Source organism: Dromaius novaehollandiae, chromosome 2 (assembly GCF_036370855.1).
Source record: "Dromaius novaehollandiae isolate bDroNov1 chromosome 2, bDroNov1.hap1, whole genome shotgun sequence".
NCBI classification, from domain to species: domain Eukaryota; kingdom Metazoa; phylum Chordata; class Aves; order Casuariiformes; family Dromaiidae; genus Dromaius; species Dromaius novaehollandiae.
Window position 1 is genome coordinate 141427052 of NC_088099.1, and position 13508 is coordinate 141440559.

At 39.1% G+C, this 13508-nt stretch overlaps 1 protein-coding gene and 1 pseudogene across 3 annotated transcripts in view; one reads left to right on the forward strand and one right to left on the reverse strand.

Annotated features, from left to right (window-relative positions):
- The window catches only part of OXR1 (oxidation resistance 1), a 276903-nt gene that overhangs the window by 258319 nt on the left and 5076 nt on the right, over positions 1-13508 (reverse strand). The window contains exon 2 of one of the 3 annotated variants that reach the window (XM_064507617.1): positions 12199-12356. The exons of the other annotated variants lie outside the window; for them this stretch is intronic. The gene's annotated coding sequence lies outside the window, so the exon portion shown is untranslated. The remainder of the gene's footprint in view (positions 1-12198; positions 12357-13508) is intronic. 3 annotated transcript variants of the gene reach the window in all.
- Positions 7862-9623, forward strand: LOC135327381 (tigger transposable element-derived protein 1-like; annotated as a pseudogene).

The following is a 13508-nucleotide window of genomic DNA, read 5'->3' on the forward strand; positions in this document are numbered from 1 at the left end:
AAACTTAAAATTGCTTTATACTTTCCTCACCTTTTTCTACAAAATACATATTCAGTTGCTCCTTTATGTTCTAACTTCATATTTTTCTACAAGTCATTATTAAAATGGAAATTAAAATAACTGCACTTCTATATGAAAAAACAAAAGGATGAACTATTTCACCATTGAATTCAACTCTGCATAAATAATAATGATATCGATAATAGCAGTCTTGCTTGCTCAAGCATCATGAAAATGACACTGCACACTCAGACCATTGTATAGAAATCTGATTTTTAGGATTATCAAACTGCAATTGAAATCAGGACAGAATTAAGAATCACTTATTTCCTACTTGTCCATTTCCATTTAAATAGTAGTTTAAAAATCCTTAATTGTTTATTCCAGACTACAAAATTCTCTTCTTTTTCTTTCACTTTGGTACAAAACATTTTGAAAGATCACACAGCTAATGTCAGAAACACGGCCGATCTGACTGCTGCTGCAGACAAATGCCTGCTTTATGGGGTGGTCCTCAGGAGGTTACAACAGGACAGGTGACCACTATGGAAAACCCCTGGAGCTCTTAACTGAGCAGGAAAAGAGCTCTTATTTACTCTTGCAGATCCAGGTGGAAGTCCAAAGGAGAGCCTACATGTGCTTCATCCTGAAGCTTAGCACCAAGCTTCTTTTTTTAGCCAAAAGGGGCTTATCTTATTACTCTTCTTAGCAATGATCTCTACACAGAACTGGAGAAAAACAACATCCCAGAAGGTACAGGGAGCACACAGTAAACAGACGATTCAGATGTTTTCTTGTGCCTTTCCTTTTTAGACGTCTAATGGGATTCTGTTGTTACAGTTTGGCTTTGCGCATCTTGTTAATCTAAAATCACACTGTTCCCTTTCTCTTAATTCATATAAAACTGACATAGTGTAATAAATAACCCCATGGCTATGTTTTTTTCAGAAAGCCATACTGCTTTGTTGAACTACAGTTCATGTCACTTACATTTCTGCCTGGCAGGATGTGCACACTAGTTTTTCACTATCATCTGATGAATAATTCAAGCTTTGTATATTTGGGCACAAATAGGTTCCTCTTTCTGCTCTGTTTCAGGTAAGACACCACGCCTACTACAAGTTATCTCCACATAATCTCAGAACGTCTGCAGTCAGCATTTTTTCCAGCAATATCCAACTATGGCACCTGCAAAGTGATTCAGGACATGAGGAGAGTGAAGTGACAGAGTACGTTCTTTCCAAAATGACAACTTCACCACTATCTCAATAGAATATATGAAGGCATAAATTACTTTTATTACCCTGTGTATGCAAGTACATATGGGGATCTTTGAGAACAACAGAGCACTCTGACAAAAAAGAGCACTATTGTGTATTGAAATAAAATTTCAACACTTGTCAAAGGTTATTTATGCAATGTTTGTGCAGGCTTATGAATTCACTACCACGACTACAATCTCATAACTAAGACAGGAATTTGCCTGCACCAATATTACTACAATTGCTTCTGAGTCGCAGAGGAATATTTGGCCCATACCGATATATTATACAGATCATCTATAAAAATGACTGTGCTGATAGTATTTAGTAAGAACTACAACAATCGAATATGAAATGATGTTACCGTCTCCACAACACTAAATTTAGCTTTTCTATTACAAACATATGAAAGTGAAAAAATTAACACCTGAAGAACATAATGAGCAATTTGACACAGAAAAAAAACCCTGTCTACTCATTATTTTTATTCAAGTTACTCTTTATACATGTCAACATAACCCAAAAGATCTGAACTGTGAACCGGAATGTTTCAAGCTCAATCCTTCCCAAACAGGATTTTAGCAGGAGTTAAATTAATTGGAAGAGAATGAAGGGTTTTGCTCCATGCCTGTAATCTGTTTATTTCACTGGCAAGCACAGCAGAGCTACTTGAAATTCGCAAAACAAAGGAGTAACACAAAATACTATTGTGCAAAAACTTAATTTATGCAAGTAATTTTTTCCCACATTTGGCTTGTCACCCCACAGGAAAACAAACACAAAACATTTGTTCCTATTAATCCCGCAACTGAAGTGTTCAAGGACTTGTATCATAGAACTAGTGCTCTGTTCCAACCTCCTCTCACTGCTCCACCCCCAAAAATACACTTGGATCCCTTCCAAATGGATCACCAGAGAAAGCTTTATATGCTGTTAGAACTGACACATAAAATACAGATTAGTACCCTTGATGGCATATATGTCCAGTCTATTGCAGCTTAGTTCCACATTAGCAATTAGCCAGAAGGTAAAAGCACAAAAAATACATATGGATTCAATTTTATTAAATATAAATATAAACATGCTATGTCTGCTTCTCTATTGATGAACAGAAGGTAGGAATATTCTTCACACATGGCTCAAAGCTGTTTATAAGATATTGTCAGACCCTCCAGTAAGACATGTAAAGAACCTTTCTTTCACCACCTGTTGGTTTCTGGAGTTGATCTAAGGAAAATTATCCAGCTTCCATATGTTAAAATGAAGTCAGTCAGTCAAAGTCTGTCTCCCATGGTTCTGTTCTAGACTGAAGATCCTTCTGAAGAAACTTTTAATAGAAATGTAAAGTATTTTGGTTTCAAGAAAAAAGCACAGTTGTTGCGTACAGTTCTGTTGGGTTTAGCTCATAAGGTCCACAGTAAAGGCTTTTAATGGCAGTATCTGTTAGCAGGAAAGGATCAGAACTAGATCCTCCAAACTTGGATAATTTGTGAGAGCAAGAAAAATCTACAAGCTCAGGTGTGAATTTCAACTTAGTGCTTCCCTAAAATAGATTGAACCATAGTCTCCTGTCTCAAATTCTAGTGGTTAATACCATAATTCAAACTCAGAATTAAATTTTGTTCTTGTAGCTCACTTCTAAATGACCACAGTCTTGAGACATGCTTTATGATAGTGGGCATGCAGATTACTGTAATTTTTCAAGTGCTCTCCCAGTAGTCCACATAAATTCCCTCTCCCAATCAGCAATTTTGACAAAAAAGTGTAAAAATTAGGTTGACCTATTAGCAGTCCTAAAACTGTGCATCCACTATGGTCTAAAGATTAAAAAAAAAACATTTGCAGGGACAGGCTAGATTATTTAGATGGAAAAAACAGACGTTCTGAGGTATGTGGTCACTTTGCATCCTTTGTTGGGATTTATAATTACATACTTCAGGCCCATATGCCTTTAAAGAATGGATTGCTGTATTCTTTAAATGGAAATCCTTGTCTGCACAAGGACAAACTTTTTGCTTATACAAAGTGATGTATATGCTTTACGGATCTATAGAAGTACACTCTCTTCAAGATCAAGAGCCTGGTTAAGACAATATCCCCAAGAAAGTAACACAAAGGAGTAGTTTACAGAAACAGGAACTTTATTTAAATGTCAAATATTAAGGAATGATCAATAAAATACTACAGTAGTTTTGTCTTAGCTATGATGATCCGCCAGGCAAATGAAGATGACTGTTTCTTGCATTTCTCGTAAGTGGTCTTGCACAGCCTAACAGCTGTGTATCTGGAAATGCACATCTTAGAGGGCCATAGATCGAAGCTCTTTAGGAATAATGTTGTGTTGCTCACATAAGATTGAGAGGCCAATGTTTAGCTTGGTTTCTTCAGAAAACATATTGTTACTTTACCTCCCTTTATCTGCTAGAGAGGTATTTATATATGGATAACAGAGCACCAAGAACAGACTGGAAGAGGCAATAATAGCTGTCATTGAAGTCAATCAACTGATGCACCTTAGTGCACCTTAAAAATAAACAAATTTGCAGGCTTCAGATGTGCTGCAGCTCAGAAAAATAGTCATAATCATTAATTTATCACAATTCAATTTTTATTAAGTAGAATAGGAATCTTTCTAAACAGGAATACATGACAAAATGCTAGTGGTTTAAAATTGCAACAGTCCAGAACTCCAAACAAACTTGAGTAATTTAATCCTGACATGGAAACTAAATGCTTGGTACACTGAAATTTGTGTCATGCTACTGTGTGAGGACGGTGGTATACAGTGTCAGATACAAGCATTTGGAAAATTACAAGCTGCTTATATCAGCTTTATTGCCTTACACCATCCCAGCATTAAGTCATTTGTATTTCAGTAGATTGGCATAATTTATGTTAATTTCCCCATCAAAAGGCTCCAAGTTTTTTCAGACTATCCTTCAAAATTCTTCTAATAACCATGTGCTTACATGAAGGGACGACATTAACATATGCATTAAAGCACATTAGTGACTGCTTTGGCCTCATACAGTATAAGTCTTGCTCATTTTGGCAAATGCAAATTGATTAAGTCACCTTGAAAATATTTACAGGCCCTAGAGAAATAAAGAAAAAAAAACCCAGATACTGTGCTTGACACAGTACATCATTTAAAGCCAAATCCTGCCACTAGTTTTTTATGTTAGAGATCTATTGATTTATACAGAGACCTGCATGTGGAAAAACTAAAAAGAGGAAACTGATCTAAATGTGATTCAGTTTTACAATACAGAAAGCACAGGTACAAATCACAGGACTGCTTTCTAAAGATACCAAACTGACTAACAAACAAGCCCATGACCAAAAAAGGGAAAAAATAGGTCTTCTGATGAGCTTGGCTATTTGAAACACCTAATATATTTTAAAATGTATATTAGAAAATTCTCCCATATCTTTCACAATTATTTAAGTCATATTATTGTTGAAGCTATGAGAGCCTAATGAAAGACGTCAGAATTTCTCCCTCATAAATATCTAAGTAAGGAAGTGGAACAAATATAGGAATACAAAAATTTAGGGTTTATTTTTCCTTTGATTCATTCAGATAAACAGCAAATGAGACAGGTACTTTTGCCATAGTGAGCTGTAATTAAAACAATTGCGAAGGAGAATTAAAAATCAGAAAGCAATTACAAGTTATAAAAAAAATTTAGAACTGATGCCAGCGATCCTTTGCATGTTTCACTGAAATGGGACGATTCCCATCCTATTGATGTCAACTGTCAGATTTCCTCCAAACTTCATTTATGGTGATTTCAGCTGAAGAAGTCCAGTGGGCTCCAATCAGCGGTCTTTTATGTTCCCCGCAGGAGATCATGTTGGATGACATAAAATACTTTTGTCTTCCTTTGGGAAATAAATTTCTACCACCCATTGCAGTATCTTCTTACTCTTCCTTTGGGTATACTTGAGAAATAAAAATTGTCAAAAGTGAATGAAGAAATAAAAAGGGATTGTGAAAAACAGTAACAAGTTTACATTTTGTCTGTGCTCTGGTTTTAGAACACGTCTCTAAGAAGACTCTGAAAATCTGAGGAAACAAATTGGAGGAATGTTTGGAAAATATCTTGGTAGCATCTTTTCTGTGTATCTGTTAGTAGGGCTGTATATTTGCAGTACCTCCACTGTAAAGCTTCACTCAGGTCAAGCCTGACCTCTGGATATGATTAAGTTTTGTTCAAAACTTACTGCAACATTGACTAAGGGCAAAATAAGAGGTTGTGACAGAACCAAGGAGAGCCAATTTGGTGCTCACAGTGCAACACTCTTGCACCGACCTAGATATGCAGCTACTTCCTGGTTACATTTCATCACACAGCAGGCTCCTTGCAAACACTGAGGGCTCCTTCCAGCCATGCAGCTTCTCCACCTGGGCAACACCATCCGCTGCCACCATCACTACGTCCACCCATTTTGCACACCCCTGCTAATGCTGTTGGAGACAATGTACATATGTTAGTCTTCAAGCAGACAAGAAGTAACACAAAGCTGTATTTCCCTTATGAAGTGAAAGGAAAAGCATCACACTCACCAAAATCAAGACCACTTGTATCTTACTTCTGTTTTCCTTGTTCTTTACCATGCTTATCTACTCTCCACTACTTACATGTGGCAATGATTCGGAGGCCTGTCAGATCTCTTGGTCCCACGGTCACACTACCACTACAGGGAACTTTTTCCCCTGCTGAAGAGACATCCTAATTCAGAAGACTGATTATAATTTGATGAGGAGATCTTGGGAGTACTAAGCAACAATTCCCTATATATTGTGGCTGCTATTTTCACAAAGTAAAGAACCACAGGTGAGCATAAACAGCTTTATATGGTCTTCAGCTATGTGTTCACATAGCAGTTCTTCCCACCAAGGCTCCCAAGCCATGCAGAGAACAGGAAGGAATAAGCAGTTAAAGGATCCAGTACTTTTTCTTATCTGCATTGTTGAATCCATGGCCTTACTGCACACTACTTAACCTGTGCTAGTATGCCAGAAGTATTAATTTCCTCAGAGACCTCTCAGGTGATCATCGCTACAATATCAGAGTATTTCACCAGCACTAATAAACTTCTCTCCTCACATCCTCACAATATGCTGTATTGTGCAACTAGTACTGCCTTCATTTTACAGATACAGCATTTGAAGCATAGAGAATAATGTTAAATGGAAAAGTCTTCATTTACTTTGGGTAACCAGGCAGATTCAGTTCTAATGTTTCTGACATTTATGGGGCTTAAAATGTAAATTTAAAATGATAAATAAGTGAAAGAGGTAGGGGGTTGTGCAGAGGCAGAACAATGAAGTCAAATACCCACGACAGTGGGCTTCCCTGAATCACAACGGGAAAGCAAGAATCAGAAACCTTGGATTCCTTCTAGACTCTAGACTCCTTCTAGACTCTATTCCTTCTAGTCGAGGCCTACCCTCATTAGAAGCACACTCTGCTACTTTTGTTTCTTTCCACCTGCCCAATACCCTTGTCAGCTTCCCCCAGCCCCATTCAGATCTATGCACCAGGCACCATCACCACTCTCCGACAACCTCATCCTAGTTCTGGTTTTTACACCAACCAACACTAAGATTCTGTCCAGGCAGCCCACCCAAGTCCTAATCTGATCCAACGCCTCTTTCTCATGGTCCTCAAATCCAAGTACAGCTCTTCTTATTTAGTCTGAATGTTTCCTCATGTTACCTAAACTCCAGCACATCCCAGTGCCTCAATGCTACAAACAACATACGCAAAAATCTCACTTTTAGCAACCACTATTTCTGCAGCTCTTGTCAGCTGAGACGAAAAAATGCCGAAGCCCTGTTTGACCCTGTCTTCTTAGATATGAGCGCATTCAGGTGAAAGCTCTGCCCTCTGGGAACCTTGAATGCAGGGATGCTATGAATGGAAAGCTGTGCACGGAGGTAGACTCGCAGAGGCAATGCAGCACAGTGAAACTGCTACTGCTTTAGACCCAACATTTCAGGTCTAACCAGAGGATAAAGCAAGTCCAAGGTTACACTGGGAAGATATGTAAGGCAGCTATTATGGCAGCAGGAACCTGAGAAAACTTTACATTCAGAGCCTCAGAGCCTCAGATTCAACAGATCTGTATTAATTTGAGATAATAATTGGGAGATAAAAATAAAACACCCACTTTAATTCCTTAGAAACAGCTGAATGTGTGCAGCCCTCTAGAACAATCAAATACAGGCATAGTTCATCTTACCGCACTTCGCTTTATCACGCTCCGCAGATATTGTGGTCTCTACAAATTGAAGGTTTGTGGCAACCCTGCGTCGAGCAAGTCTATCAGCGCCATTTTTCCAACAGCATGAGCTCACTTCGTGTCTCTGTGTCACATTTTGGTAATTCTCGCAATATTTCAGACTTTTTCATTATTATTATATCTGTTATGGTGATCAGTGATCTTTGATGTTACTATTGTAACTGTTTTGGGGGGCCACGAACCGCACCCATATAAGACAGTGAACTTAATCGATAAACGCTGTGCGTATTCTGACTGCTCCACTGGCCGGCCATTCCCCCGTCTCTCTCCCTCTCCTCGGGCCTCCCTATTCCCTGAGACACAACAATATTGAAATTAGGCCAGTTAATAACCCTACAATGGCCTCTAAGTGTTTAAGTGAAAGCAAGAGCCGCACATCTCTCACTTTAAATCAAAAGCTAGATGATTAAGCTTAGTGAGGAAGGCATGTCAGAAGCTGAGACAAGCCGAAAGCTAGGCCTCTTGCGCCAAACAGCCAAGTCGTGAATGCAAAGGAAAAGTTCCTGAAGGAAATTAAAAGTGCTACTCCAGTGAACACACTAATGATAAGAAGGCGAAACAGCCTTATTGCTGATATGGAGAAAGTTTTAGTGGTCTGGATAGAAGATCAAACCAGCCACAACGTTTCCTTAAGCCAAAGTTTAATCCAGGGCAAGGCCCTGACTCTCTTCAATTCTATGAAGGCTGAGAGAGGTGAGGAAGCTGCAGAAGAAAAGTTTGAAGCTAGCAGAGGTTGGTTCATGAGGTTTAAGGAAAGAAGCCATCTCCATAACATCAAAGTGCACGGTGAAGCAGCAAGTGCTGATGTAGAAGCTGCAGCAAGTTATCCAGAAGATCTAGCTAACATAATTGATGAAGGTGGCTACACTAAACAGCAGATTTTCAATGTAGATGAAACACAGCCTTATAATGGAAGACGATGCCATCTAGGACTTTCATAGCTAGAGAGGAGAAGTCAATGCCTGGCTTCAAAGCTTCACAGGACAGGCTGACTCTCTTGTTGAGGGCTAATGCAGCTGGTGACTTTAAGCTGAAGCCAATGCTCATTTACCATTCGGAAAATCCTAGGGCCCTTAAGAATTATGCTAAATCTACTCTGCTTGTGCTCTATAAATGGAATAACAAAGCCTGGATGACAGCACATCTGTTTACAACATGGTTTACTGAATATTTTAAGCCCACTGTTGAGACCTACTGCTTCGAAACAAAGATTCCTTTCAAAATATTACTGCTCATTGACAATGCACCTGGTCAGCTCTGATGGAGATGTACAATGAGATTAATGTTGCTTTCATGCCTGCTAACACAACATCCATTGTGCAGCCCATGGATCAAGGAGTAATTTCAACTTTCAAGTCTTATTATTTAAGAAACACATTTCATAAGGCTATAGCTGCCATAGAAAGTGATTCCTCTGATGGATCTGGGCAGAGTAAACTGAAAACCTTCTGGAAAGGAGTCACCATTCTAGAGGCCATTGAGAACATTTGTGATTCATGGGAGGAGGTCAAAATATCAACATTAACGGGAGTTTGGAAGAAGTTGATTCCAACCCTCATGGATGACTTTAAGGGGTTCAAGACTTCAGTGGAGGAAGTAACTTCAGATGTGGTGCAAACAGCAAGAGAACTAGAGTTAGAAGTGGAGCCTGAAGATGTGACTGAATTGCTGCAATCTCATGATAAAACTTTAATGGATGAGGAGTTACTTCTTACAGATGAGCAAAGAAAGTGGTTTCTTGAGATGGAATCTACTCCTGGTGAAGATGCTGTGAACATTGTTGAAATGACAACAAAGGATTTAGAATATTACATAAAGCTAGTTGATAAAGCAGCAGCAGGGTTTGAGAGGATTGACTCCAATTCTGAATGAAGTTCTATTGTGGGTAAAATGCTATCAAATAGCATCACATGCTACAGAGAAATCTTCTGTGAAAGGAAGAGTCAGTCGATATGGCAAACTTCGTTGGTGTCTTATTTTAAGAAATTGCCACAGCCACCCCAACCTTCAGCAACCAATATGGCAAACTTCGTTGGTGTCTTATTTTAAGAAATTGCCACAGCCACCCCAACCTTCAGCAACCACCACCCTGATCAGCCATCAACGTCGAGGCAAGATCCTCCATCAGCAAAAAGATTACTACGTGCTGAAGGCGCAGATGATGGTTAGCATTTTTTTTAGCAATAAAGTATGTTTTAATTAAGGTACGTACATTGTTTTTTCAGACATAATGCTATTGCACACTCAATAGACTAGAGTACAGTGTAAACATAACTTTTATATGCACTGGGAAACCAAAATATTTGTGTGACTCACTTTATTGTGATATTTGCTTTACTGCAGTGGTCTGGAACCAAACCTGCAATATCTCCGAGCTATGCCTGTACATTCCCTGCCCATTACAATCAGCTTACAGTGTGTATGCACTGCATAAAGGAAGACATTGGGAAGTAGTAAGTGGAAAAGTGATTGAGCAGTAAAACTTTGATAAATCTGTTAGTCTCACTTTCAACCTTCACTTATAAACCATTACTTTCACTTAAACAGCTACTGTTTCCATTCTAGAGACATCAGATGACTGACTTGGCGGATGAGAGGAGAGGCATGGATGTTGTTTATTTACATTGACTTTAGTAAGACTTTTGATTCAGTCGCGTGATATCCTCCAGGGGTTGATACTGGGGCCAATACTGTTTAGCGTCTTCATTAATGAGCTGGATGATTGGACCAAATGCACCCTCAGCAAGTTTACAGATGATACAAAAGTGGGAGGAGTGACTGATACCCCAGAGGACTATGCTGCCATTCAGAGGGACATCAACAGGCTGGAGAAACGGGCACAGAGTTCAACAAAGGGTAGTGGAGGGTCCTGCATGTAGGAAAAAAGCCCCCACATGCTGGGGGCCAGCTGGCTGGAAATCCGCTTTGCAGAGAAGGCCCTGGGGTCCCAGTGGACAAGCTGACCGTGAACCAGGAACGCACTCTTCCCGCAAAGAAGGCCAGTGGCATCCTGGGCTGCATTGGGCAGAGCATTGCCAGCAGATCAAGGGTGGTGATCCTTCCCCTCTCTACTTAGTACCGGTGAGGCCACACTTGGAGTGCTGTGTCCAGCACTGGGTCCCCCAGTACATGAGAGACATGGGCATACTGGAGTGAGTTCAGCAAAGGGCCACAAATGTGACTGAGTAAGTGGAGCATCACTCCTATGAGGAGAAGCTGAGAGAGCTGGGACTGTTCAGCCTGGAGAAGAGAAGGCTTAGGCAGGATCTGATCAATGTTATAAACACCTGATGGGACAGTGCAAAGAAGACGGAGCCAGATTCTTCTCAGTGGTGCCCAAAGACAGGACAAGAGGCAATGGGCGCAAATTGAAACACAGAAAATTCCATCTGAACAAAGAAGACACTTTTTAATTGTGAGAGTGGCTGAACACTGGAGCAGGTTGCCCAGAAAGGCTGTGGAGTTTCATACATTTGGGGGAGGGGGAGACAGGGGGGCAAGAAAGAGAGATATAGGCATAAACCAAGAGGAAAATACTGAGAAACCCCCAGAGACTAACCATTAGATCCCAACTGTACCCTGTCATATCTGTTTTCCTTGCTATTGCCCTTTGTAGTTCCTGAATAAGAATCGTTTCCTTCTCTAAAGCAGATTTAAAAGCTGTTACAGCTCTCCTTTTCAGAAGCTAGAACATATCGATTAATCATCATTGAATGTGCCTGTATCAACAACATGGATGTCCTGCCTTTTCAGTGTAAGTTATGCATAAGACAACTTTGAATTCAACTTCCAGAGATAGAAATGACTGAATAGATTAGGTTTACACCAGCAATATATAAATATCAGTTTATGAAATATAACAATATTAAGAATTTAAAATCACAAATATAAGACTCACAAGTGAATCCAATTTCACTTCAGTGACTATAAATACAAACATTTTAGTATGTTCTGTATTATTCATGAAATATGTAGATGATGTTTTTAAGCATTTGTACAGCTATTGTTAGATTACGGAATAACTAATAACATTAGCTACTATTTTTGAAGGTGCCTCCATATAATGTGGCTGTATCAATGCCTTAAGAAAAAAAATGTGGCTATGTTTACAGTATCACTTAAAGCCTTATTTTTATGTGCTTTTCCTCTTATAAAGGTTTCTGGAGTCTTATTAACCATAAGTGAACTAAAGTGAACAATGTTTTACCTATGAAGTCACTTCATAGCTGTGCATCCCAAAAGCTTTCATAAAAGGAGCACTGGAGATAGCTGATTTTTTTCTGTGTTTCCAGAACTCAAGTTCACGGTGAAATGAATAGGAATTTTACACAAAGTGGCTGGAAAGAACAGGCATATAAATTAAGCAGCTATGCTATGCATTTGCACAATAAAATCTCCTCAAATTCAGAAGTTCAGTGGTTCAACAGATGGGATCCCCCACTGATGACGAAGGGACTGGAGCATCTCTCATATGAAGAAAGGCTGAGGAGAGCTGGGACTGTTCAGATTGGAGAAGATAAAACTGAGGGGGGATCTTATCAATGCATTTTAATATCTGAAGGTGTAAAGAGATTGGGACTAGGCTCTTTTCAGTGGCACACACCGATAGGACAACAGGTACAACCTGAAACACCAGAAGTTGTGGAGTCTCCTTCTCTGGAGGTATTCAAAACCTGCCTGGACGTGATCCTGTGCAACATGCTCTGGGTGACCCTGCTTGTTCAGGGGGGTTGGATTGGATCATCTCCAGAGGTCCCTTCCAACCTCAACCATTCTTTGATTCTGCGAAGATAGAGAAGATTGTTCTTGGTACCCTATCTAGACATTATAAAAGGTTTGCTAGAACATCTTTCAGAACATAAGTGTCTACAAATAGTACCACTGAACAAACAAGTTGCCTATACCATCAGAGGTAATACATTGACTTTCAGAGGTATCACATGATTGGTACAGAACTGCCACAGCTTTCCTTTACATGCACCATTAGAAATACTATACATTCATCAATGGACAGATGTCAGCTGAGTCTTCTTCAAGGAGATGAAAGAGATATATCCCAGATTAACAAAAAATGTTTACTCTCTGGTCATTCATTATTAAGCAATGTGTAAACTCTTAAGGTGGATCATATGTGACTAAGCTTCTCATTCATAGGCCAACAAGGTTACCATCTACTATGGAAAAATCAGCTTAACATCATTAACATCAGCTTAAGCTCTGCCAATAGCTTTCACTGACAATCCAACTATGGCAAAGCTAGTTACAACAACCCAAAATATTGCACACTACATAAAACATTCTTCTTTGCTGACCACTTCATTTAAAATGTTATTTGTACAGAGTAGTGTCCAGCTTTCTGCTTTTCAAAAAACACATAAACAGCAGTACTGGAACAAAAAAAGGCCTGATTTGTATGTCCTACTCCTAGCAAGTAAAATCACTATTAAGTATTTAAATAACATTGTATTAGAAGTATATACAAAATAAGTTAATCTGTGGTTTCTAGAAAAAAATCATGAAGTTCTTACCTCAGGAAAGCTCCATCACTGTCAAAGTGATGGCTATGTAAGCAGTTCCATTCTAGGGCTTGTATAAACAACTTAGGCTACTCAAACTGATCAGAAGGCATGAGAGATGCATCTTAGAGACACTTCTTATTATTGTTAGTATTATTCAGCAACTAAATAAGCAGTATATGGTCTGGGCAATTTGTCACAACGATTTATTAAGAAAGAAAATAATGCTCTAAGAGTGTTCAAAATTTTCTCTTTCACTCATTTTTCACTTTTGATCACTGCTAGATTTATTAGCAAAGTACTAAAAAAATCTTGTAGCTACCTCACCATGAAGAAGCGCTCTATGTTCCCTTTCCTTGTTACAGTACTGACTGTTCCCCCTCCCCCCACCCCGAGATTTTAATTATATGTGAAGTTA